The 22,500-nt window shown below is 45.4% G+C and overlaps 2 protein-coding genes across 5 annotated transcripts in view; one reads left to right on the top strand and one right to left on the bottom strand.

The window, feature by feature from the left end:
- The window catches only part of LOC127005395 (uncharacterized), an 8,273-nt gene extending 7,553 nt beyond the window's left edge, over nucleotides 1-720 (bottom strand). The window contains exon 1 of the mRNA XM_050874206.1: nucleotides 1-720. This exon is cut by the window's left edge and continues 266 nt beyond it. The gene's annotated coding sequence lies outside the window, so the exon portion shown is untranslated.
- Nucleotides 721-2,756: 2,036 nt separating this feature from the next.
- Nucleotides 2,757-22,500, top strand: part of LOC127005388 (cytosolic phospholipase A2-like) — a 68,447-nt gene continuing 48,703 nt past the window's right edge. For 2 of the 4 annotated variants that reach the window (XM_050874200.1, XM_050874203.1), the window contains exon 1: nucleotides 2,757-2,881. The gene's annotated coding sequence lies outside the window, so the exon portion shown is untranslated. Of the gene's footprint in view, nucleotides 2,882-3,453; nucleotides 3,592-22,220; nucleotides 22,359-22,500 lie in introns of those variants that run through there. The other 2 variants (XM_050874201.1, XM_050874202.1) reach the window with 2 other exon arrangements.

Below are 22,500 nucleotides of genomic sequence, written 5' to 3'. Positions count from 1 at the left end.
TGGTGATGAGTGGTAATGACTGGTGTTGATGTACTCGGAAAGTCGTTGTCGAAGTGGTGTTGAGAATGTTACTTCTGGTGGTGTTGAATCGTGGAGTTGTGGTGTTGAGCGTCACAGTCGGTGGTGTTGAGGTCTAAATGGTGTTGTGGGAGTCAGTTTAGGTGGTGTTGAAATCAAAGTGGTGTTGAAAAGAGGCGTTCTGTAAGAGGTGGTGTTGGGGTGGTGTTGAAATCAAAGTGGTGTTGAAAAGAGTCGTTCTGTAAGTGGTGTTGTGGTGGTGTTGAAATCAAAGTGGTGTTGTGGTGTTGAGTCACAGCTGGTGGTGTTGAAGTCTGTGTGGTGTTGAGGGAGTTCCTTCTGGTGGTATTAAGGTCGTGGTGTTGAAATCCTCCACATGTCTTCACTCCAAGGCTTGAATCCCCCTCGAAGTGGTGTTGACGAAGCCTTAGTGGAGTTGAATCCCCCTCGAAGTGGTGTTGACGAAGCCTTAGTGGAGTTGGATCCCCCTTTAGTGGTGTTGGCGAAGCCTTAGTGGAGTTGGATCCCCCTTTAGTGGTGTTGGCGAAGCCTTAGTGGAGTTGAATCCCCCTTTAGTGGTGTTGCAAGGGTCAAGGTCGTTCTCGAGGCGCTGAAGGTCCTTGTGGTCGCCCCCGAAGTGAGCGAGTGAAAGAGAGTGAGAGAGTGAGAGAGACAAGCGAACTGGACGTCACCACTAAGCTAAACTGTCCTCGGCTTGCACTCTCTCTCTCTCTCTCTCTCTCTCTCTCTCTCTCTCTCTCTCTCTCAGTAAAGGACGTGAAAGTCAGTTATCTCCCCTCTCTCTCTCTCTCTCTCTCTCTCTCTCTCTCTCTCTCTAAAGAGGTTCGGTTTGAGAGAGAGAGAGAGAGAGAGAGAGAGAGAGAGAGAGAGAGAGAGAGAGAGAGAGAGAGAGAGAGAACTAAATGTGTCCTGATAATGTATCCCTCCTCCTCCTCCTCCTCCTCTTCCTCTTCCTCCACCTCCTCCTCCTCCTCCTCCTCCTCCTCCTCCTCCTTTTGTTTCATTCACTCAACCGTCGCTCTAATAGTAAACCAATTCTTTTATATATATTTTTTCTTTCGTTTTCTTTATTTTTTCTTTATATTTTTTTTACTTTATAACTTATCTGTCTTTCTTTACGTATTCATATCTTTACTAATCTTCGTATATCTGTCTTTAATCTCTACTAAATAAAAAAAAAAAATTCTCTTGTCTTTACTGAATCTTACTTATCTTATTAAACCCTTAACTACTTGTCTTTCAATGCTGGTAGTAGTGGTAGTAGTAGTAGTAGTAGTAGTAGTGGTGGTGGTAGTAGTAGAAAGAGAACAAAAAACAAACAAACAACAAGAACAAGAAGAGAATCCAACCCTAAAACAACAGAATCCAACCCTTTTAAGAAGACAATCGAACCCCAAGACAACGATAAAGAGAATAACAGAAAACAACAGGGAGGTGGGATAGGTAGGAGAAGTTGGGGAGGGGTTGTACTGGTGGCGGTAGTAGTAGCGGTAATAGTGGTAGTATTTGTAGTGGTAGTAGTAGTAGTAGTAGTGGTGGTAGTGGTGGTGGTGGTGGTGGTGGTGGAGTGCAAGGGACAGCTGTACCAATCTCTGACGTTAGTGGGCTCCCTGCTGGGCGTCAACACTGGATAGGACACCGGGTATTGCTCTCTCTCTCTCTCTCTCTCTCTCTCGTATATATTGAAATAATGAAAATAATAAGGAAAATGAAGGAAGGAAGGGAAAGGAAGGGAAATTGAATTGAAGGGAAGGGAAGGGAAGAGGAGGAAAGGGAGGGAGGGGAAGGGAAGGGAAGGGAAGAGAAGGGTAGGGTAGGGAAGGGAAGAGGAGGAAAAGGAAGGGAAGGGAAGGGAAGGGTAGGGTAGGGAAGGGAAGAGAAGGGAAGGGAAGGGGACCCATAGCTCTCTCTAATGATCTTCCTGGTAGAGAGAGAGAGAGAGAGAGAGAGAGAGAGAGAGAGAGAGAGAGAGAGAGAGAGAGAGAGAGAGACACACACACACACACACACACACACACACACACACACACACACACACACACACACACACACACACACACACACACACACACACACCTTAATTGGCTCTTTTATCACAGGTGCGTCGTGACATTTACCTGAGCGAGGCATTTAAATCTCAAGTGGTCAGTGTGTGTGTGTGTGTGTGTGTGTGTGTGTGTTTGTGACTCATCTTCCAGTGTAAAAACGTTCCTCCTCCTCCTCCTCCTCCTCCTCTTCATCTTCCACCTTTGATTAGATAGTTAGTCTAACTTGTCACAAACAGCCTCGTAAGGACCAGCAGGTCTGCTGTTGTTTGTTCTTCCTTTGTGTTCCTTTGTGTTCCTACACCTGCCGTAATACATGCATCCTCCTCTTCCTCATCCTCCTCTTCCTCTTCCTGTAAGAATGTAGTTAGGGAGAGAGAGAGAGAGAGAGAGAGAGAGAGAGAGAGAGAGAGAGAGAGAGAGAGAGAGAGAGAGAGAGATAACACACCCACACCCACCCATCCACCAACCAACACACACACACACACACACACACACACACACACACACACACACACACACACACACACACACACACACACACACGCAAACACACACACAAACAGAAGCAAACACCTTAATCTAATATCTTATAACACCCACATAATTTCCTGTTAACAAAAATACCAAAGGCTTAACAGTTATCCCCTTGACCGTTATCTGCCCTTATCTCACACGTTATCTCTCTTTTCTTCCAGGAGAGAGAGGGAAAGAGAGGGAGAGAGAGAGAGGGAGGCAGTCTACTCTCTCTCAATTACACGTGAAGAGTTGTACAGCGAACTTCCCATATATTGAAGGTTAGTCATTGTGTGTGTGTGTGTGTGTGTGTGTGTGTGTGTGTGTGTGTAGGAAGGTGTTTGAAGGAAGAGAGGAAATGAAGGAAAGGAAGGAAGGAAAGGAAAAGAAAGGAAGGTTAGTCATTGTGTGTGTGTGTGTGTGTGTGTGTGTGTGTGTGTGTGTGTGTGTAGGAAGGTGTTTGAAGGAAGGAAGGAAAGGAAGGAGAGGAAGGAAGGAAAAAAGAAGGAAAGGAAAATAAAGGAAGGAAAGTCTGTATGTGTGTGTGTGTGTGTGTGTGTGTGTGTGTGTGTGTGTGTGTGTGTGTGTGTGTGTCCTTTAACCCTAATCCGTGTACGTAATTGTTCAAGGAAGGAGAGAGAGAGAGAGAGAGAGAGAGAGAGAGAGAGAGAGAGAGAGAGAGAGAGAGAGAGAGAGAGAGTATCATGACACACACAACAACAAGAGAGAGAGAGAGAGAGAGAGAGAGAGAGAGAGAGAGAGAGAGAGAGAGAGAGAGAGAGAGAGAGAGAGAGAGAGGGCTGACTGGAGTATTTATAAGAAGGAAGAAGTGTCTGTGGTTAGTCTGTCTGTGGGCCGTGTGCTGTTCAGTGCTTGGGAAGGAAGAGGAGGAAGAGGAAGAGGAAGAAGAGGAGGAAGAGGAAGAGGAAAAAGTGGAAAAAAAAAGAAGGAAGGAAAGGAAAGGAGGAATATTTAGGAGTGGAAGATTGAGGTAAGGGAAGGGAAAAGGAAGAGGAGGAGGAGGAGGAGGAGGAGGAGGAGGAAGAAGAAGGAATAAGAGGAAGAAGTAAAAGGGAATGGAGAAAGGAAGATGGAAGGGTATTGCTCTCTCTCTCTCTCTCTCTCTCTCTCTCTCATCTCCTCCTCCTCCTCCTCCTCCTCCTCCTCCTCCTCCTCCTCCTCCTCCTCCTCCTCCTCTTCCTATCAATATCACCTTTTAGTTATTATATTGTGTGTTGACAGAGAGAGAGAGAGAGAGAGAGAGAGAGAGAGAGAGAGAGAGAGAGAGAGAGAGAGAGAGAGAGAGAGAGAGAGAGAGAGAGAGAGAGCGGAAAAGGGATGGCAAAGAAAGAGAAACGAAGGGAAGGGTAGGAAGGGTCTGGAAGGGAAAGAAAGGGAATTGAAGGGACGGGAAGGGAAGGGACGGGAAGGGAAGGGAAGAGAAAGGAGAACAGGAAATGCAGTGCTGGAGAGAGAGAGAGAGAGTGAGAGTGAGAGAGAGAGAGAGAGAGAGAGAGAGAGAGAGAGAGAGAGAGAGAGAAAACAGGAAGGGTATTGATATTAAGAAAGTTCATATTAGCGTGTTAATGCAATGAGATCTAATTCTTATGACCTCTCTCTCTCTCTCACACACAAAGACACGCACATACATACATATATACACTTGACCTACTCTTCTTCTTCTTCTTCTTCTTCTTCTTCTTCTTCTTCTTCTTCTTCTTCTTCTTCTTCTTCTTCTTCTTCTTCCTCTTCTTCCTGACACATTACACGCGAAGAAAAAAAATAGATAGGATAAAAGAATGAATGTGTGTGAGAGAGAGAGAGAGAGAGAGAGAGAGAGAGAGAGAGAGAGAGAGAGAGAGAGAGAGAGAGAGAATGCTATTTTTAGTGATAAAGGAATTGTAAAAAATATTGAAGTGTATATTTGCATTTAACTTTCTTCCTCCTTCCTCCTCTCCCTTTCTTCCTTCCTTCCTTCTTCCCTTCTCTTGTCTTCTTTTTCTTCTCCTTCTTTCTTGTCTTCCTCTTGTCTTCATCTTTCTTCATCTCTCCTTCTTTGTCTGTCTCTGTCCCTCTCCTTTATTCCTTCCTTCCTTCCTTCCCTTCTCTTGTCTTCTTTTTCTTCTCCTTCTTTCTTGTCTTCCTCTTGTCTTCATCTTTCTTCATCTCTCCTTCTTTGTCTGTCTCTGTCCCTCTCCTTTATTCCTTCCTTCCTTCCTTCCCTTCTCTTGTCTTCTTTTTTTCTTCGTCTTTTTTGTCTTCCTCTTGTCTTCATCTTTCTTCATCTCTCCTTCTTTGTCTGTCTCTGTCCCTCTCCTTCCTTTATTCCTTCCTTCCTTCCTTCCTTCCCTTCTCTTGTCTTCTTTTTCTTCTTCTTTCTTGTCTTCCTCTTGTCTTCATCTTTCTTCATCTCTCCTTCTTTTTCTGTCTCTGTCCCTCTCCTTTATTCCTTCCTTCCTTCCTTCCTTCCCTTCTCTTGTCATCTTTTTTTCTTCTTCTTTTTTGTCTTCCTCTTGTCTTCATCTTTCTTCATCTCTCCTTCTTTGTTTGTCTCTGTCCCTCTCCTTCCTTTATTCCTTCCTTCCCTTCTCTTGTCTTCTTTTTCTTCTTCTTTCTTGTCTTCCTCTTGTCTTCATCTTTCTTCATCTCTCCTTTTTCTGTCTCTGTCCCTCTCCTTTATTCCTTCCTTCCTTCCTTCCCTTCTCTTGTCTTCTTTTTTCTTCTTCTTTTTTGTCTTCCTCTTGTCTTCATCTTTCTTCATCTCTCCTTCTTTGGCTGTCTCTGTCCCTCTCCTTTATTCCTTCCTTCCTTCCTTCCTTCCCTTCTCTTGTCTTCTTTTTCTTCTTCTTCTTTTTTGTCTTCCTCTTGTCTTCATCTTTCTTCATCTCTCCTTCTTTGTCTGTCTCTGTCCCTCTCCTTCCTTTCTTCCTTCCTTCCTTCCCTTCTCTTGTCTTCTTTTTCTTCTCCTTCTTTCTTGTCTTCCTCTTGTCTTCATCTTCCTCCACCTCTCCTTTTTTCTGTCTCTGTCCCTCTCCTTAATTCCTTTCTTCCTTCCTTCCTTCCTTCCCTTCTCTTGTTTTCTTTTTCTTCTTCTTTCTTGTCTTCTCTTTCTTCATCCTCCGTCTCTCCTTTTCTTCTCCTCATCTCCCTTCTTTTTCTTCCCTCCCTCTCTCCCTCCCTCATCTTCAACCTAACATTTTTCTCATTTTTTTTCTTTCCTTCCACTCACACCTCTCTCCCTCCCTCCCTCCCTCCCTCCCTCCTTCTCTCCATCCTTATCTCTCTCTCTCTCCTTTGACATCCTTTCCACAAATCGTACTTCCTTCCCTTCCTCCCTTCCTTCTACCCTCCCTCCCTCCCTCCCTTCCTTCCTTCCTTCTATCCTCCTTCTCTCCATTCTTCCACTTTTTCTCTCCAAACATCCACTCACATCCTTTCCAGATTTCCTTCTTCCCTTCCTCCTCCTCCTCCTCCTCCTCCTCCTCCTCCTCCTCCTCTTCCGTAGTTCCCCAGAATAATTCAAGGTCACTGGAATTTACCTGAGCCGTGGGAAAAATGAGAGAGAGAGAGAGAGAGAGAGAGAGAGAGAGAGAGAGAGAGAGAGAGAGAGAGAGAGAGAGAGAGAGAGAGAGAGAGAGAGAGAGAGAGAGAGAGAGAGAGAGAGAGAGAGTTCCAGGAAAGGAGGAAGTATCGTATGTAGATGTATTAAGCCGTAGAGGTAAATCATTTAACCTCGTGTGTGTGTGTGTGTGTGTGTGTGTGTGTGTGTGTGTGTGTGTGTGTGTGTGTGTGTTTTCCCCTCTCTCTCAGCATCCGCCTTCTCTCATCTTTAAAGTCTTGTCTATTTTTTTTTCATTTTCTTGCATTTCTCTTTCTTTATTTTCTATTTCTTTATTCTTATTCATATTTCTTCCTCGTTTCCTTCATTCACTGTCTACCTCTACGCTTTTCTACGCTACCTTATTTCTACTCCTCCTTATCCCATCCAAATCCCTTATGCATGAGTTAATCAGCATTTTCATTCTTTCATCCCTTCCGCTGATAAACTCTTGAACAGCCTTACTCCGTTGTATTTCTTTCGTTCATTCAGTGTACAGCTTTACTCCTCTCTACTCTAGCTAACTCCTATTCTGTCCAAACTCCTTATGCAAGAGTTAATCAGCATCTTCATTCTTTCATCCCTTCCGCTGATAAACTCTTGAACAGCCTTACTCCGTTGTATTTCTTTCGTTCATTTAGTGTACACCTTTACTCCTCTCTACTCTAGATTACTCCTTTTCCATCCAAACCCCTTATGCAAGAGTTAATCAGCATCTTCATTCTTTCATCCCTTCCGCTGATAAACTCTTGAACAGCCTTACTCCGTTGTATTTCTTTCGTTCATTTAGTGTACACCTTTACTCCTCTCTACTCTAGATTACTCCTTTTCCATCCAAACCCCTTATGCAAGAGTTAATCAGCATCTTCATTCTTTCATCCCTTCCGCTGATAAACTCTTGAACAGCCTTACTCCGACTGTATTTCTTTCGTTCATTCAGTGTACACCTTTACTCCTCTTTACTCTAGCTTACTCCTATCCCATCCAAACCCCTTATGCAAGAGTTAATCAGCATCTTCATTCTTTCATCCCTTCCGCTGATAAACTCTTGAACAACCTTATTCCGACTGTATTTCTCGGTGATATTTCTTCCTCCTTTCCTTCATTCACCGTACACCTTTCTCCTCTCTACTCTAGCTTACTCCTATTCTGTCCAAATCCCTCATGCAAGAGTCAGCCATCATCTTCATTCTTTCATCCCTTCCGCTGGTAAACTCGTTCTTATTCTCACTATTGGTTAAGTCACCCCGTTTAGAGAACTCAAAGGACCTTATACCGTATTAAAACTATCTTTATTATTATTATTATTATTACTATAGGCCAAGAAACTCAACCCCTATAGAAAATTAAAGACGAGAGAAGAGAAGGGAAAGGGAGGAGAGGAGAAGGGAGAGGAGGAGAAAGTTAAAAGACCCTATACATGACCGTCTCTCTACCTGTGCTTCCAAGGTTAATTGGAGGTGAAGATGGAGATGAGAGAGAGAGAGAGAGAGAGGAGAGAGAGAGAGAGAGAGAGAGAGAGAGATTGATTGATTGATTGTGAGAGAGAGAGAGAGAGAGAGAGAGAGAGAGAGAGAGAGAGAGAGAGAGAGAGAGAGAGAGAGAGAGAGAGAGAGAGAGAGAGAGAGAGAGCATAACGCTACATATTGCATCATCATGACCGATAGCACAATCACATGAGAGAGAGAGAGAGAGAGAGAGAGAGAGAGAGAGAGAGAGAGAGAGAGAGAGAGAGAGAGAGAGAGAGAGAGACAAAGTGGTATACGAGTGTGAGGAGAAGGTGAGAAAGTGTTATAAGTAAGATAGTATTATTATTATTATTATTATTATTATTATTATTATTATTATTATTATTATTATAGTAGTAGTTAGTAGTAGTAGTAGTAGTAGTAAGAGGAGTGGTTTAGGGACACAGAAGTAGTGCAGAGTAGTAGAGAGAGTAGAGAGAGAGAGAGAGAGAGAGAGAGAGAGAGAGAGAGAGAGAGAGAGAGAGAGAGAGAGAGAGAGAGAGAGAGAGAGAGAGAGAGAGAGAGAGAGAGAGAGAGAGAGAGAGAGAGAGAGAGAGAGTAACTGAAGAAAATTACGTGGCCAAAACTAATGAGCTCGTCAGAGGAGAGAGAGAGAGAGAGAGAGAGAGAGAGAGAGAGAGAGAGAGAGAGAGAGAGAGAGAAAGTTTACCGTGTCACTGAACTTCCCACGTGGCCAAAACTTTAAGGCACTCGTCAAGGCCAGTCAGTCAGAGCCCTTCACCTGACCTTACCTGGCGGGAACTCCTGATTAAATTTGGCACCTGGACTGACTCTTCTACCTACCTTCTACTTTCCTACTTTCCTTATTTTACTTCTATATCCTGACACGAATAGTTTCCTTGTTATACTTTTACTAATACGTTCGTGACATCTAGTTTTTGCGCGTGTATCCTCTCTTTCCCCCTTACCTGTCTGTTCCTTGATTCTTACTTGGCATATCTTGATTATATTCTACGTCTTGATTCTGTTCTGTTGTGTGTATTAACTTCACTTCCAAGTCTGTTTCTTTCTTTCTTTACTAAGAGATGTTTCAGTTATTTTCTCGTTCTTTCTTCTTCTTCTTCTTCTTCTTCTTCTTCTTCTTCTTCTTCTTCTTCTTCTTCTTTTCTTCTTCTTCTTCTTCTTCTTTCTTCCTTTACTAAGAGATATTTCAGTTATTTTCTTCTTCTTCTTCTTCTTCTTCTTCTTCTTCTTCTTCTTTCTTCCTTTACTAAGATATTTCAGTTATTTTCTTCTTCTTTCTTCTTCTTCTTCCTCTTCCTCTTCCTCCTCCTCCTCTTCCTCCTTCGGGAAATTCCAGTGACGCAATATTTCCGGCCAGCCAGCCGAACAAACGTTTTCTCTCTCTCTCTCTCTCTCTCTCTCTCTCTCTCTCTCTCTCTCTCTCTCTCAAACACGATTCTCTTGGCCCGTTCACTATTCTATGACTCTCTCTCACACACACACACACACGATTCTCTTGGCTCGTTCACTGTCCCATAACACACACACACACACACACACACACACACACACACACACGTTCCTTACATTCTTGATACGTTTAGGCGAGGCGACGAACGCTAATGAGTCATGTGCCAGGTAGACTCAGGTATCCAGTCAGACGGGAAATTCCTCGTGGTTGCCTTAGGAGGAGGAAACATGGAAACATGGACTAGCAGGCAGCAGAAAGCCTGTTGGTTCATTACTAGGCTGCCTGCGTTCAGTGATTTAATCAATCCGTTTGCCATAGGAGTGGCTTGCAGGGAAGGATTAAAGCACTTGTGTATCTACTCTTGGGAACGTTCAGTTCACTCCCGATGCAGCAAAGTGGCGATCAATGCGTTTCTTGAAGGAGTTGATGGTTTCTGCGCTAACCACTTCTGCAGGAAGGCTGTTCCAGTGGCGAACAACCCAATTCGAGAAATAACTCTTGCCGATGTCGGTATTGCATCGCTTTGCTTGAATTGTTTTTCCGTTGTTTCTTGTTCTCAGGTTGGTTTGTAGCGTGAAGAGTTTGGAGTGATCAACGTTGCTGAGCTTGTTCAGGTACTTAAAGACTTGTATCATGTCTCCCCGCAGTCGTCTCTTTTCCAACGTGAAGAGGTTGAGTCGCTCGAGTCGCTCTTCATAGGGCTTCGTCCTCAGTGATGGTATCATCTTCGTGGCGCGGCGCTGTACTCTCTCAAGTAATTCAATGTCTTTCCTGTAATTAGGAGACCAGAATTGCACGGCGTATTCCAGGTGGGGCCTTACCAGCGAATTATACAAGGATAACGTAACTCCCGGCGTCTTGTATTCGAAGTTCCTCGCTATGAACCCAAGCATTGTATTGGCTTTCTTACAGGCGGACTTGCAGTGTTTTGTTTGTTTCAAGTCACTGCTGATGGTGACCCCGAGGTCTCTTTCCTCTTGCACAAGGAGGAGGAGGAGGAGGAGGAGGAGGAGGAAATGATTGGTAGTAAGGAGGGAAAATAATGAAGAGAGGGATAAGGAGGAGAATAAGATTAGAGATATATAGTTAATTAGGAAGGAAACAGAGGAGGAGGAGGAGGAGGAGGATATGATTGGAAGTGAGGAGGAAAAAGAATGAAGAGAGGGAGGAGGAGGATAAGATTAGATATATAGTTGAGTAGGAAGGAAAAAGAGGAGGAGGAAAAGGAGGAGGAGGAATGGAAATGAGTTATCTAAGAAGGAAAGAAGAGGAGGAGGAGGAGGAGGAGGAAAAAACTGAGATAAGCAAGAGAGGAATGGAGAGAAAGTTAGATGCAAATGAAGGAAAAGAAATAGAAGGAGGAGGAGAAGGAGAAGAAGACAAAAAGGAGTAGAAGAGAACTGGAACAGGATATGAAAGGGAAAAAAAGTTAGTTGAGGAGGAAGAAAAAAAAGAAGAGGAAGAGGAAGAGGAGGAGGAGGAGGAAAAAAAGAACACAAGAAAAACAAAACAAAAAGAAAATTTAGTAAAGAATAAAAGAGAATAGGAAAAAAAAGTTAAGAAAAGGAAGGGAAGGGAAGACAGGACGAAGAGGAGGAGGAGGAAAGAAAGGAAGGAAGGAGTGGGCAGGGAAGGAAGAGGAAGAGGAGGAGGAGGAGGAGGAGGAAAAGAATGGAAGGAAGGAGTGGGCAGGGAAGGAAGAGGAAGAGGAGGAGAAGGAGGAGGAAAAGGATGGAAGGAAGAGGAAGAGGAGGAGGAGGAGGAGGAGGAAGGGAGATACAATTAGGAGGAAAAGTAGGACATAAGGAGGAAATAGGAAAGGGAAGGGAGGAGGAAGGGAGGGAAGGGAGGGAGGGAGGCAGGGAGGGAGAGAGGAAGAAAGATTTGACCATGATGTAATGTTTATCTCTCTCTCTCTCTCTCTCTCCTCTGTGACCTTTCCTTCGCTCTTGACCTACTAAATGACCTAGAGAGAGAGAGAGAGAGAGAGAGAGAGAGAGAGAGAGAGAGAGAGAGAGAGAGAGAGAGAGAGAGAGAGAGAGATTAGGTTTGTTTGTGTGTTTCTTCATGCCAGTGTCTTATCAGAGAGAGAGAGAGAGAGAGAGAGAGAGAGAGAGAGAGAGAGAGAGAGAGAGAGAGAGAGCACCCACACACGCCTATGCTTGGCCCCAATACAGACGGGAAAACGTTCGCTCCTGAACTTGACAACAAAAAAGAAGAAGGAAATAGGAAAATAAATCAATAGGAAGAGAAAAATAAGACAATAACCTTATTTTTTTCCCTCCTTTTTTGCCCCCCCCCCACCCCCCACCCCGCTCCCCTATTTAGATCCGGAGGGGGGAAGGGAGGGGGGAAGGGAGGGGAGGTTTGGGTGTGTCTAGGTAATTATATGTTTCTAATTATTGTTTGTTTCCTTAACTTCTACGATTTATGATTCTTGCGCGTTTTCTTACCTTGATTTTCTATTACTACCACTACTACTACTACTACTACTACTACTACTACTACCCCTACTAACTACTATTACGTCCACTACATATATGACTACTCTTACTACTACTACTACTACTACTACTACTATTACTCTACTACTACTACTACTACTACTACTACGTTAGCAAGAACCTTAACCAGTAACCTTAACAAAGACGAACAACAACGAAGAGAAAAACAACAACTAATGGAACGTTGACCAAATCTGTGTGTGTGTGTGTGTGTGTGTGTGTGTGTGTGTGTGTGTGTGTGTGTGTGTGTGTTCCTGGAAACTGCGACTTTAATTAGTGGGCGGTTTGGGCACACACAATGATCTCTCTCTCTCTCTCATGTGATGGTCGTGTGTTGGCCAAGATGATGCAACGTGTACTGTTATGTATTCTCTCTCTCTCTCTCTGCGGCGTTGTGATTCTGTAAATACAAAAATAAATGAGTTACTTAAGCTGTTGATTAGTGAGGAGGAGGAGGAGGAGGAGGAGGAGGAGGATAATGATGATAAATGATGATGATAAATGATGAGAAATGATGATGATGGTTTGAATACTAAGAGAGGTGTCAAGGGCAGCATCCGGACTTGGAGAGATAAGGGGAGGAGGGGCGGGGGAGAGGAAGGGAAGGAGAAGAGGAGGGGGAGAGGAGGAGGGGAAGAAGTGGAAAATGGGGAGAGGAGAGGGAAAGGAGAGAAAAAGAGGATAGGAAAAGGAGTGGAAAAGGGGGAGAGGAGAAGGGAAGAAGAGGAAAAGGGAGGAGAGGAGAAAGGAAGAAGAGGAAAATGGGGAGAGGAGAAGGAAAGGAGAGGAAAAGGAGTGGAAAAGGGGGAGAGGAGAAGGGAAGAAGAGGAAAATGGGGAGAGGAGAGGGAAAGGAGAGGAGAAAGAGGGGAGGGGAGAGGAGGGGTAGAGGGGGAAGAAGAGGAAGAGGAGAGGGGAAGAAGAGGAAAAAGGTGAGAGTAGGGAAAGGAGAGGAGAAGGAGAAGAAGTAGGGGAGAAAGGAAGGAGAAGGAGAGGGAGAGGGAGATGATGTTTTGTCTTATTTCTCTTTGCTTTTTCTTCCTTTATTTCCTCCTCTTTCTCTCCCATTCTTCCTTCTCTTCTTGTTTTCTCTCCTCTCTATCTTTCTTTCTTCCTTCCTTTCTTTCTCTCGTGACGTATAGAAGAGAAAGGCGAAGGGTGCGTGGAGACATGATCGAGGTTTATAAAAGGGTGAAGGGGGATATTGATAAGGTTCTGATGGTACGAGAGCCGGGTAGGACACGTAGTAATGGGTTTAAATCGGCTAAGTTCAGATTCAATAAAGAGACAAAAATTGGTTTATGAAGAGAGTGGTGGGTGATTGGAACAGGCCTGGCAGTCATGTGGGGAGTGCTAGTAGGGTGGCCTCGGTGCTCATCTCCGTAACATTTCCCCTTAACCCTGTGGTGGGAGGGAGCCCATTACCCCGGGACACAGCAGGGCCAGTGTGACATCCGGGTTATCACAGTGTACCTTCCCCCGGTTTCCCCCGGTACCCATTTATCGACCAGCCCGAGGGGGAGGATGAACAGCTCGTGACCGGGATTCGAACCCTGGCCCGCGGAGTAGAAGCCAGGCGCGCTGACCACTAGACCACGGAGGCAGTACGACGGTAGCATTATAAATAGATTAGATCCATGGATAGTGATGTTAGGTGGGGTTAGGTTCACAGGAGCCGCCTTGTATAGACCCGCCGACCTTTTGCAGAGTCATGAGCTTCTTCCTCCGTTCTCCATTTCTCTCCTTTCCTTCCTTCCTTCCTTCATTAACTTCTTTCCCTTCTTTCTTTCTCTCCCTTTCTTCCTTCCTTCCCTTCCCTTCCTTTCTTCCTTCGCTTTTTCTCCATTCCTTCCTCCCATCCCTTCCCTTCCTTCCTATACTTCCTTCCTATCCTCCTTTCCCTTCCTTCCTATCCTTCCTTTCCTCCTCCTTCCCTTCTCTCCTTCCTTTCCCTCCATCCTTCCTTTCTTCCTTCCTTCCTTTCTTCCTTCTCTTCCTTTCTTCCTCACCACCCAAAAAAAAAAAACAACTTATTTCCCCCGTGACTTGAAATATTGCGAAGCGGATCAATGGGTGAGGAGGAGGAGGAGGAGAAAGAAGAGGAGGAGGAGGAGGAGGAGGAGGGGCGGGGCTCGAACTAGTGTCTACCTCAACATTATTTTTTCCCTTCTGGTGTTGTCCAAGTGACGTCAGAGCTTGGGAAGACCAGCTGACAGAAGGAGGAGGAGGAGGAAACATGGAAACATGGAAATGCAGGCAACAGAAAGCCTATTGGCTCATTACGAGGTCGCCCGCTTGGGTGATTTAATCTGCTCGACCGCCACTTGGGGCTTGGTGAGCAGATGAAAGCACCTCGATATTGAGGAGCAGATGGAAGCCCCTCGTTATTCAGTTTACTCCTGACGCAGCGAAATGACGGTCGATTCTATATTTGAAGGAGTTGATGGTATTCGCATTTACTACTTCTGAGGGAAGATTGTTCCAGTGGCGGATGACTCGGTTTGAAAAGAAACTCCTTCCAATGTCTGTGTTACATCGACTCGACTGAATGGGTAAACCGTTATTTCTAGTTCTTGAGTTGGTTTGCAGTTCAAAGAATTTGGAGTAATCGACGTTATTGAACTTTTTTAGATACTTGAAGACTTGAATCATATCCCCTCGTAGGCGTCTTTTCTCCAATGTAAAGAGATAGAGTAGATTGAGTCTTTCCTCGTACGGTTGAGCCCTTAAGGTTGGAATCATCTTTGTGGCGCGTCGTTGAATCCTTTCCAGTAAAGCAATGTCCTTTCTGTAATTGGGAGACCAGAACTGCACTGCATACTCGAGGTGCGGTCTTACCATGGAATTATACAAGGATAGCATCACGTCTGGTGTTTTACACTCGAAGTTCCTCGCTATGAACCCGAGCATAATGTTGGCCTTGTTGTATGCTAATATACAGTGATTCGCGTGTTTCAGGTCACTGCTGATAGTGACTCCAAGATCCTTTTCCTCCTGCATCGCTTGCAGAGGTCTCCCATTCATGATGTATGTGTGGTTACTATTTTGGGACCCAATGTGCATGACTTTGCATTTGTCAACATTAAAAGACATTTGCCATTTTTCCGACCATTCGATAATGTGATTGAGGTCTTTCTGAATGATTTCGCAGTCGGTCTTTGTGAGGGCATCTCCACCCACCTTGGTGTCATCTGCAAATTTCGATATTGTGGATTTCAGTCCTGATTCTAGGTCATTGATATATATGATAAAGAGGATGGGTCCCAGCACTGACCCTTGAGGCACTCCACTAGTGACTGGTAGCCAATCGGAAGGCTGTCCGTTGAGTAGTACTCGTTGTTTTCTGTCGGTGAGCCAATCTCTTATCCACGCGATCAGATTGGCTCCGACGCCCGCCGAGTGCAGTTTCTTAAGGAGTCGCTCGTGCGGTACCTTGTCGAAGGCTTTCTGAAAGTCCAGGTATATAACATCACTGGGGATGTGGGCATCCCAGTTCTTATATATACCTTGGAAGAAGTCTAATAAATTCGTTAGGCAGGAGCGCTTGTTTCTGAAGCCATGCTGGGTGTCGGAGATTACATTATTGTTTTCTAGAAACTTAACAAGTTTATCTCTAATAATCTTTTCGAGTATTTTTCCTGCCACTGATGTCAAACTTATGGGCCTGTAGTTTAATGCAACGCTTTGTCTCCTTTTTGAAAATCGGTGTTACGTTCGCCATCTTCCAGTCTTCCGGACCTTGTTTAGTTGAACTGACCGGTTGAATATGGTAGTGAGTGGTTGAAGTATTTGTTGTTTAAGCTCTTTTAATAACCGCGGGACAAACTGTCGGGTCCCGTTGACTTGTTCGTGTCGAGTTTGTCCAAGTACTTTTTACTTCTGGTCGCATATTGAGTCAATTTCCAGCGGCGTGATCTCACTCGGCGGGGCAGGGCTCGGGAATGGTTTCGATGTCCTCGACTGTGAATACGGATGCGAAGTTACTGTTGAGGATTCTGGCCATCTGTTTACTGTCCTGAGTTACAGATCCAGTCTCGTCTGTCAGGGGACCAATATTGATTTTACTTTCTTTTTCGATCTTATGTACGTGAAGAATTTCTTGGAGTTAGTTTTGATTTCGCGCGCTATTTGCTTTTCATAGTTGCGTTTGCTACTCGAATAAGGCTGCGACAAGCTCTGAGGCTGTTGTGGTACTGTGTGCTGGCTTCGGCCGTAGCATTCTCTTTCATCAAATTATAATTCCTTTTTTAGGTTTACTGCCCTTTTTATTTCTCTGGTCATCCACGGTGGATCTACGGCCCCATTTACTCGCCTGGATTTCGTAGGCACTGTAGCCTTCTCTACTTGCAACAGCTTATCTTTGAAGACGTTCCACGCGTTGTCGATTGTATTGTCGGTGATGCCAAGTTGGTCCCAGGTCGTAGGGAAGCAGTGCACGGGCTAAGTTGAAATTTCCTTTTTTGTAATCTGGTATCACTGATGGATTATCTACGAGTTTGTGACATATGTTGATATTAAAACGGATTAAGTGGTGATCGCACCCATTAAGTTTCTCACCAACTGTACAGTCGCGAATGAGGTCGGGGTCGCTTACTAATACCAGATCCAGCAGATTGTTTTCTCTTGTTGGTTGAGTTACAACTTGAGTGAGGAACGAATCTCCACCATTTCTAAAAGCCTGTTACCCTCTTGATCTCCAGTCATCAGTCCCCAGTCAATGTTAGGGCAATTAAAGTCCCCAATTATAATTGCTTCCTTGCTTTGTGTTAGAGAGTGAATCTCTTCGTAGAGGGCAGTGTCATCGGCTGCCTGTTGTTTCGGAGGCCTGTATACGGTTGCAAGTGTTAGTTTCTTGTTATTTGCGGTTATTTCCACATAGACAGAATCGTATTTCTCTGCGTCCTGTTTGTCTATTTTTATGGCAGGGAGTGTACTTTTACGTAGCAAACTACTCCTCCTCCTTTCTTGTGCTTTCGACTTTGTGGAAGCTGTACCCAGGGAATGACATTTCGGATTCTAGATGGGTAGAGTTGGCCCAAGTCTCTGTGATGGCTACCACATCTGGTTTCTCTGTTGCAATATACGCCCTAATTTCGTCCTTTTTGGGTATTAAACTACGTGCATTTGTGTACATGATAGAAATGTGGCCGTGACGAGTTGTACCAGTTCGCTTGTCGGAGGCGTGGTTAGTTACACAGTTTCTTGTGAGTCGCACTGACGCTACGGGTTGGTTGATCAAGGGCTGCCTTTGCCCCGTCCTCGCCCGCCGTTTTTTGAAAGGCTTTTCGAAAAGCTTTTCACTGCCTCGTCCAGAAGCCTCCCGAAACGCGCCGATCCAACCTCATTCAGATGTAGTCCATCGTTCCAAAACAAGTCTGGGCGCTCAAGGAAGTGGTACCAGGCGTTTGTAAACGCCACGCCTTCGTCGTCACAAATTTCCTTCAGACTAGTATTGATGTTGCTCGCTTTGCTGTTGAAGCCGGCGTAGGCGCTGATTCTGGGAGGAGGAAGAGGAGGAGGAGGAGGAGGAGGACGAGGAGGAGGAGGAGGAGCGGAACAAGAAGAAGAAACCCACCTGATCGGGGGCACATCCGCGAGAGAGAGAGAGAGAGAGAGAGAGAGAGAGAGAGAGAGAGAGAGAGAGAGAGAGAGAGAGAGAGAGAGAGAGAGCACACTTTTATCACCATATTTTCATTCTTGTTCTTAAGAGAGAGAGAGAGAGAGAGAGAGAGAGAGAGAGAGAGAGAGAGAGAGAGAGAGAGAGAGAGAGAGAGAGAGAGAGAGAGAGAGAGAGAGAGCACACTTTATCACCATATTTTCATTCTTGTTCTTAAGAGAGAGAGAGAGAGAGAGAGAGAGAGAGAGAGAACACCATATTTTCATTCTTGTTCTTAAGAGAGAGAGAGAGAGAGAGAGAGAGAGAGAGAGAGAGAGAGAGAGAGAGAGAGAGAGAGAGAGAGAGAGAGAGAGAGAGAGAGAGAGAGAGAGAGAGTGGACAACAGGATCCGTCTTGGACTTCCCCGCGAAAATAAGGTCAAGTAAGGTTAGCTCACATGAAGGTCAGGTCAAGAGAGAGAGAGAGAGAGAGAGAGAGAGAGAGAGAGAGAGAGAGAGAGAGAGAGAGAGAGAGAGAGAGAGAGAGAGAGAGAGAGAGAGAGAGAGAGAGGAGAAAATAACAGAGAAGGAGGAAAAAAGAAAGAAAGAAATAGATAGAGAGAGAAGGAAAGAAAGAAATGAAGGAAAAGATGAGAAAGAGAGAAAAATAAAATAAAAGTTGAAAGAAAGAAAGAAGGAAGTACAGAAAATAAATAATAAGAGAGAGAAAAAAATTAAAGAAAAAAAGATAATAAGAGGAAAGAAAAAGAAAGAAAATATGAAAAAAAAGAAAAAAAAGAGAGATTATAATTAAACTTGTCAACATTAATTAAAAAAAAAACCGTTAAACAATTTGTAAACGTGAATTAAAACGTATACGAGGAACCGAACGTGTTGCCTTAGTAAATAACGAAAGAAAAAAAACACCAAGCAAACGTTCCTGTGTGTGTGTGTGTGTGTGTGTGTGTGTGTGTGTGTGTGTGTGTGTGTGTGTGTGTGTGTGTGTGTGTATTTATATAGAGAGGTAAAGGCTTCGTGTGTGCGTGTGAGTATATATATGTGTGTGTTTATGTGTGTGTGTGTGTGTGTGTGTGTGTGTGTGTGTGTGTGTGTGTGTGTGTGTGTGTGTGTGTTGGGGAAGAAAAACATATCTGAAGTGTTGTGTTTGGTGAGCAGACTTGGTGAGGAGGAGGAGGAGGAGGAGAGGAGGAGGAGGAGGAGGAAGAAAAATAAGAGGAGAAAAGAGGAAAAAAAAGATGTGAATGAAAGTGGGAGATGAAAATTTAAGAGGAGGAAAAAAATAAAGAAAAAAAAGACATCTCCAGCCTCCTCTTCATCTCCCTGCATCATCTCCTTTTCATCTCCCATCTCCACCCTCCCTTCCTCCTTTCAGCATCTCTTCTTCAGCATCCCTTCTTCAGCATCTTCAGCATCCCTTCCCCTCTTCATCTTTCATCTCCAGCCTCCTTCTCATCTCCCTGCATCATCATCTTTTCATCTCCCATCTCCACCCTCCCTTCACCCTTTCAGCATCCCTTCTTCAGCATCTTCATCTCCCTCATCATCTTCATCTCTCACCTCCACCATCACTTTTCCTTTCATTCTTTTCCCAGCATCCCTTCCCCCTCTTCATCTGTCATCTCTATCATCTCCCTTCCTCCTTTCAGCATATCTTCTTCAGCATCTTCTTCAGCATCCTCATCTCCCCTTCATCTCTCACCTCCATCATCCCTTTTCCTTTCATTCTTTTCCCAGCATCCCTTTCCCCTCTTCATCTATCATCTCCTGCATCATCTCCCCTTCATCTCTCACCTCCAGCATTCCTCTTCCCTTCATTATTTTTCCCAGCATCCTTATTCCCCTTCATCTACAATCTCTAGTCTTCTCATCTCCTCCACTATCTTCTCCATCTTTATCTCCATCCTCTCTTTATCCCTTCATCTACCCCATCAGCATCCCTTCTTCAGCATCCCTCTCCATCTTCGTCTTTCATCTCCTGCGTCATCATCTTCATCTCGCACTCTCAGTCTCCCTTTTCCCCATCATCTACCCCTTCAACATCCCTTCTTCAGCATCCTTCTCCATCTTTATCTGTCATCTCCAGCATCATCTTCTTTATCTCCCATCTCCAGCATCTCTTTTCCTTTCATCTCTTTCCCCCAGCATCCCATCTTCTTCATGTATCATCTCCAGCATCCTTCTCATCTCTGCATCATCTTCAGCATCCTTCTTATCATCTGCATCATCTCCCACTTCATCTCCCATCCCCAGCCTCTCTTTATCCCTCCAGCATCCCTCTCCTTCTTCATCTACCATCTCCCTCTTCATCTCCCATCCCCAGCATCCCTTTACCCCTTCAACATCCCTCTCCTTCTTCATCTACCATCTCCCTCTTCATCTCCCATCCCCAGCATCCCTTTACCCCTTCAACATCCCTCTCCTTCTTCATCTACCATCTCCCTCTTCACCTCTTTCCCCAATCTCCCTTTTCCCTCTTCAACATCCCCTTCCCGTCATCCCTTTCCCTTCATCCCCCTCCCCTTCATCCTCGTCCATTAGGAAACAGACGTGGAGTGATACATGAGCCAGGCGCCGTAGGTTCCAGGAAGGGCCGTCGATGCTTGTTGGTTACCGGGTGACTAGCGGGAACAGGCGGGGGTCAGTGGGGGCTTTATAGGGTGGTATCATGAACCGGGGACGTGCTGGGGTTGAGGGCTGGTTGGGGGATGAATCAGCGGTTGCCACAGATCGCCACGGGGTCCTGGAAGTGGGGGAGTTCGCGGTGGGGTGGTTTGGGGCATAGAGCAGCTCGTCAGGCAGTCCGCGAAGCCCCCAAGTTACTAACACGTTGTGTCTTGGTGTGTGCGTTGTTGTCATGCGTTTTGTGGCTGTAATAGAGGTTGTCTGGGGTGGTTTTGTGAGCCTGGTGATAGTGTGACGAGACTTCTGCCCCGTGAATGTGAAAAGACAGTCTGACGGTCCCCGAAGTGTGTGTTAAGGGTGTGTTGTTGTGCGTTTAGTGGCTGTAATAGAGGTTGTCTGGGGTGGTTTTGTGAGCCTGGTGATAGTGTGACGAGACTTCTGCCCCGTGAATGTGAAAAGACAGTCTGACGGTCCCCGAAGTGTGTGTTAAGGGTGTGTTGTTGTGCGTTGTGGAGGTTGTCGTAGAGGTTGTCTGGGGTGGTTTTGTGAGCCTGGTGATAGTGTGACAAGGCTTCTGCCCCGTGGACTTGAAAACCACTCATGAGAACCACGACTCAGCATACGTTTCAGGACCTTCGTAGAGGTTGTGAGTACCGCCAAGGGTTGTTTTATGAGCCTGGTGATAGAGACGAGACTTCTGCACCGTGAATGTAAAAACCACTCATGAGAATCTGACTCACCTCATCTGTGTCCTGGGCCTTCGTACAGGTTAAGAGTATTGCCAAGGGTTGTTTTATGAGCCTGGTGATAGTGTGACGAGACTTCTGCCCCGTGAATATAAAAACCACTCATGAGAATCTGACTCACCTCATCTGTGGCCTTCGTAAAAACTTGTTGTCGGAGCCGAAAACGTCATACCATACGTTCGTGGGCCTTCGTACAGGTTAAGAGTATTGCCAAGGGTTGTTTTATGAGCCTGCCAGGGGCCGGATTCATCAAGCCACTACAAGACCGGTCGTTGGTAAGTCTTTTAGTAAACCTCTACGAATGATCCTTGTGTTTAGGCCGCTCCGATGACAATGAATGAAGTACTGGCCTGGTCGACACTTAATTTCTTTCATTGGCATTGGAGTCACTTTAAGATCAAGCGCGTTCCTAGATGATGGAGTTGCTAGAAGACTTACCAACAACAGGGTCTCGTTAGTGGTTTGATGAATCCGCGCCCTGGTGATAGTTCGACAATGCTTCTGTACCGTGAACTTGAAAACCACTCTGCAGAACCCCGACTCCTCTCCTTGTGGCCTTGGGAACGCGTCTGGGAATACTTAGGGGTGTAGAAGAGGTTGTGAGTATTGCCAAGGGTTGTTTTATAAGCCTAGTGATAGCTCGACAATGCTTCTGCACCGTGAACTTGAAAACCAATTTGCAGAACCCCGACTCCTCTCCTTGTGGCCTTGGGAACGCGTCTGGGAATACTTAGGGGTGTAGAAGAGGTTGTGAGTATTGCCAAGGGTTGTTTTATGAGCCTGGTGATAGTGTGATAAGGCTTCTATACCGTGAACTTGAAAACCACTTTGCTGAACCCCGACTCCTCTCCTTGTGGCCTTGGGAACGCGTCTGGGAATACTTAGGGGTGTAGAAGAGGTTGTGAATATTGCCATAGGTTGTTTTATGAGCCTGGTGATAGTGGAACAAGCCTTCTATACCATGAACTTGAAAACCACTCTGCTGAACCCCGACTCCTCTCCTTGTGGCCTTGGGAACGCGTCTGGGAATACTTAGGGGTGTAGAAGAGGTTGTGAGTATTGCCAAGGGTTGTTTTATGAGCCTAGTGATAGTTCGACAATGCTTCTGCACCGTGAACTTGAAAACCACTCTGGAGAACCCCGACTCCTCTCCTTGTGGCCTTGGGAACGCGTCTGGGAATACTTAGGGGTGTAGAAGAGGTTGTGAGTATTGCCAAGGGTTGTTTTATGAGCCTGGTGATAGTGTGATAAGGCTTCTATACCGTGAACTTGAAAACCAATTTACAGAACCCCGGCTCCTCTCCTTGTGGCCTTGGGAACGCGTCTGGGAATACTTAGGGGTGTAGAAGAGGTTGTGAGTATTGCCAAGGGTTGTTTTATGAGCCTGGTGATAGTGTGATAAGGCTTCTATACCGTGAACTTGAAAACCACTTTGCAGAACTCCGATTTATATCCTTGTGGCCTTGGGAACACGTCTGGGTATACTGTGTCCTTCGTAAAAACTTGTTGTGGGAGCCTAGAACGTTTGGGGAGGCGAGGATATACGTGTTAGTGTTACGTATAGGCGCAGAAACGTCAGTGAGAGGCGACCTGAATGTGTGAGGAAGCAGAGAACACAGCCAGCCAGTCAGCCAGTCTCTTCCTTCTGCGTCTCAGTGCATTGCTAGCGGGAAACACACACTCTCACTCTCTGCCCGGCGCCGCACTCTGCTTCGACGAAAGTGCCGCTGGTGAGGAAGTGTTGCATTAGGGGTGTGCTGTGTTAGTGTGTTGGTGTGTTAGGCCGCGAAGCCCAGGCAGCGCAGAGCTTTTACCCACTGAGCTACGGAGCGGTGTTGTGTATGTGTGGTGGTGGTGTGTGTGTGTGTGTGT

Source organism: Eriocheir sinensis, chromosome 30, assembly GCF_024679095.1.
Source record: "Eriocheir sinensis breed Jianghai 21 chromosome 30, ASM2467909v1, whole genome shotgun sequence".
NCBI lineage: Eukaryota > Metazoa > Arthropoda > Malacostraca > Decapoda > Varunidae > Eriocheir > Eriocheir sinensis.
This window is presented reverse-complemented; position numbering and strand designations above follow the sequence as displayed.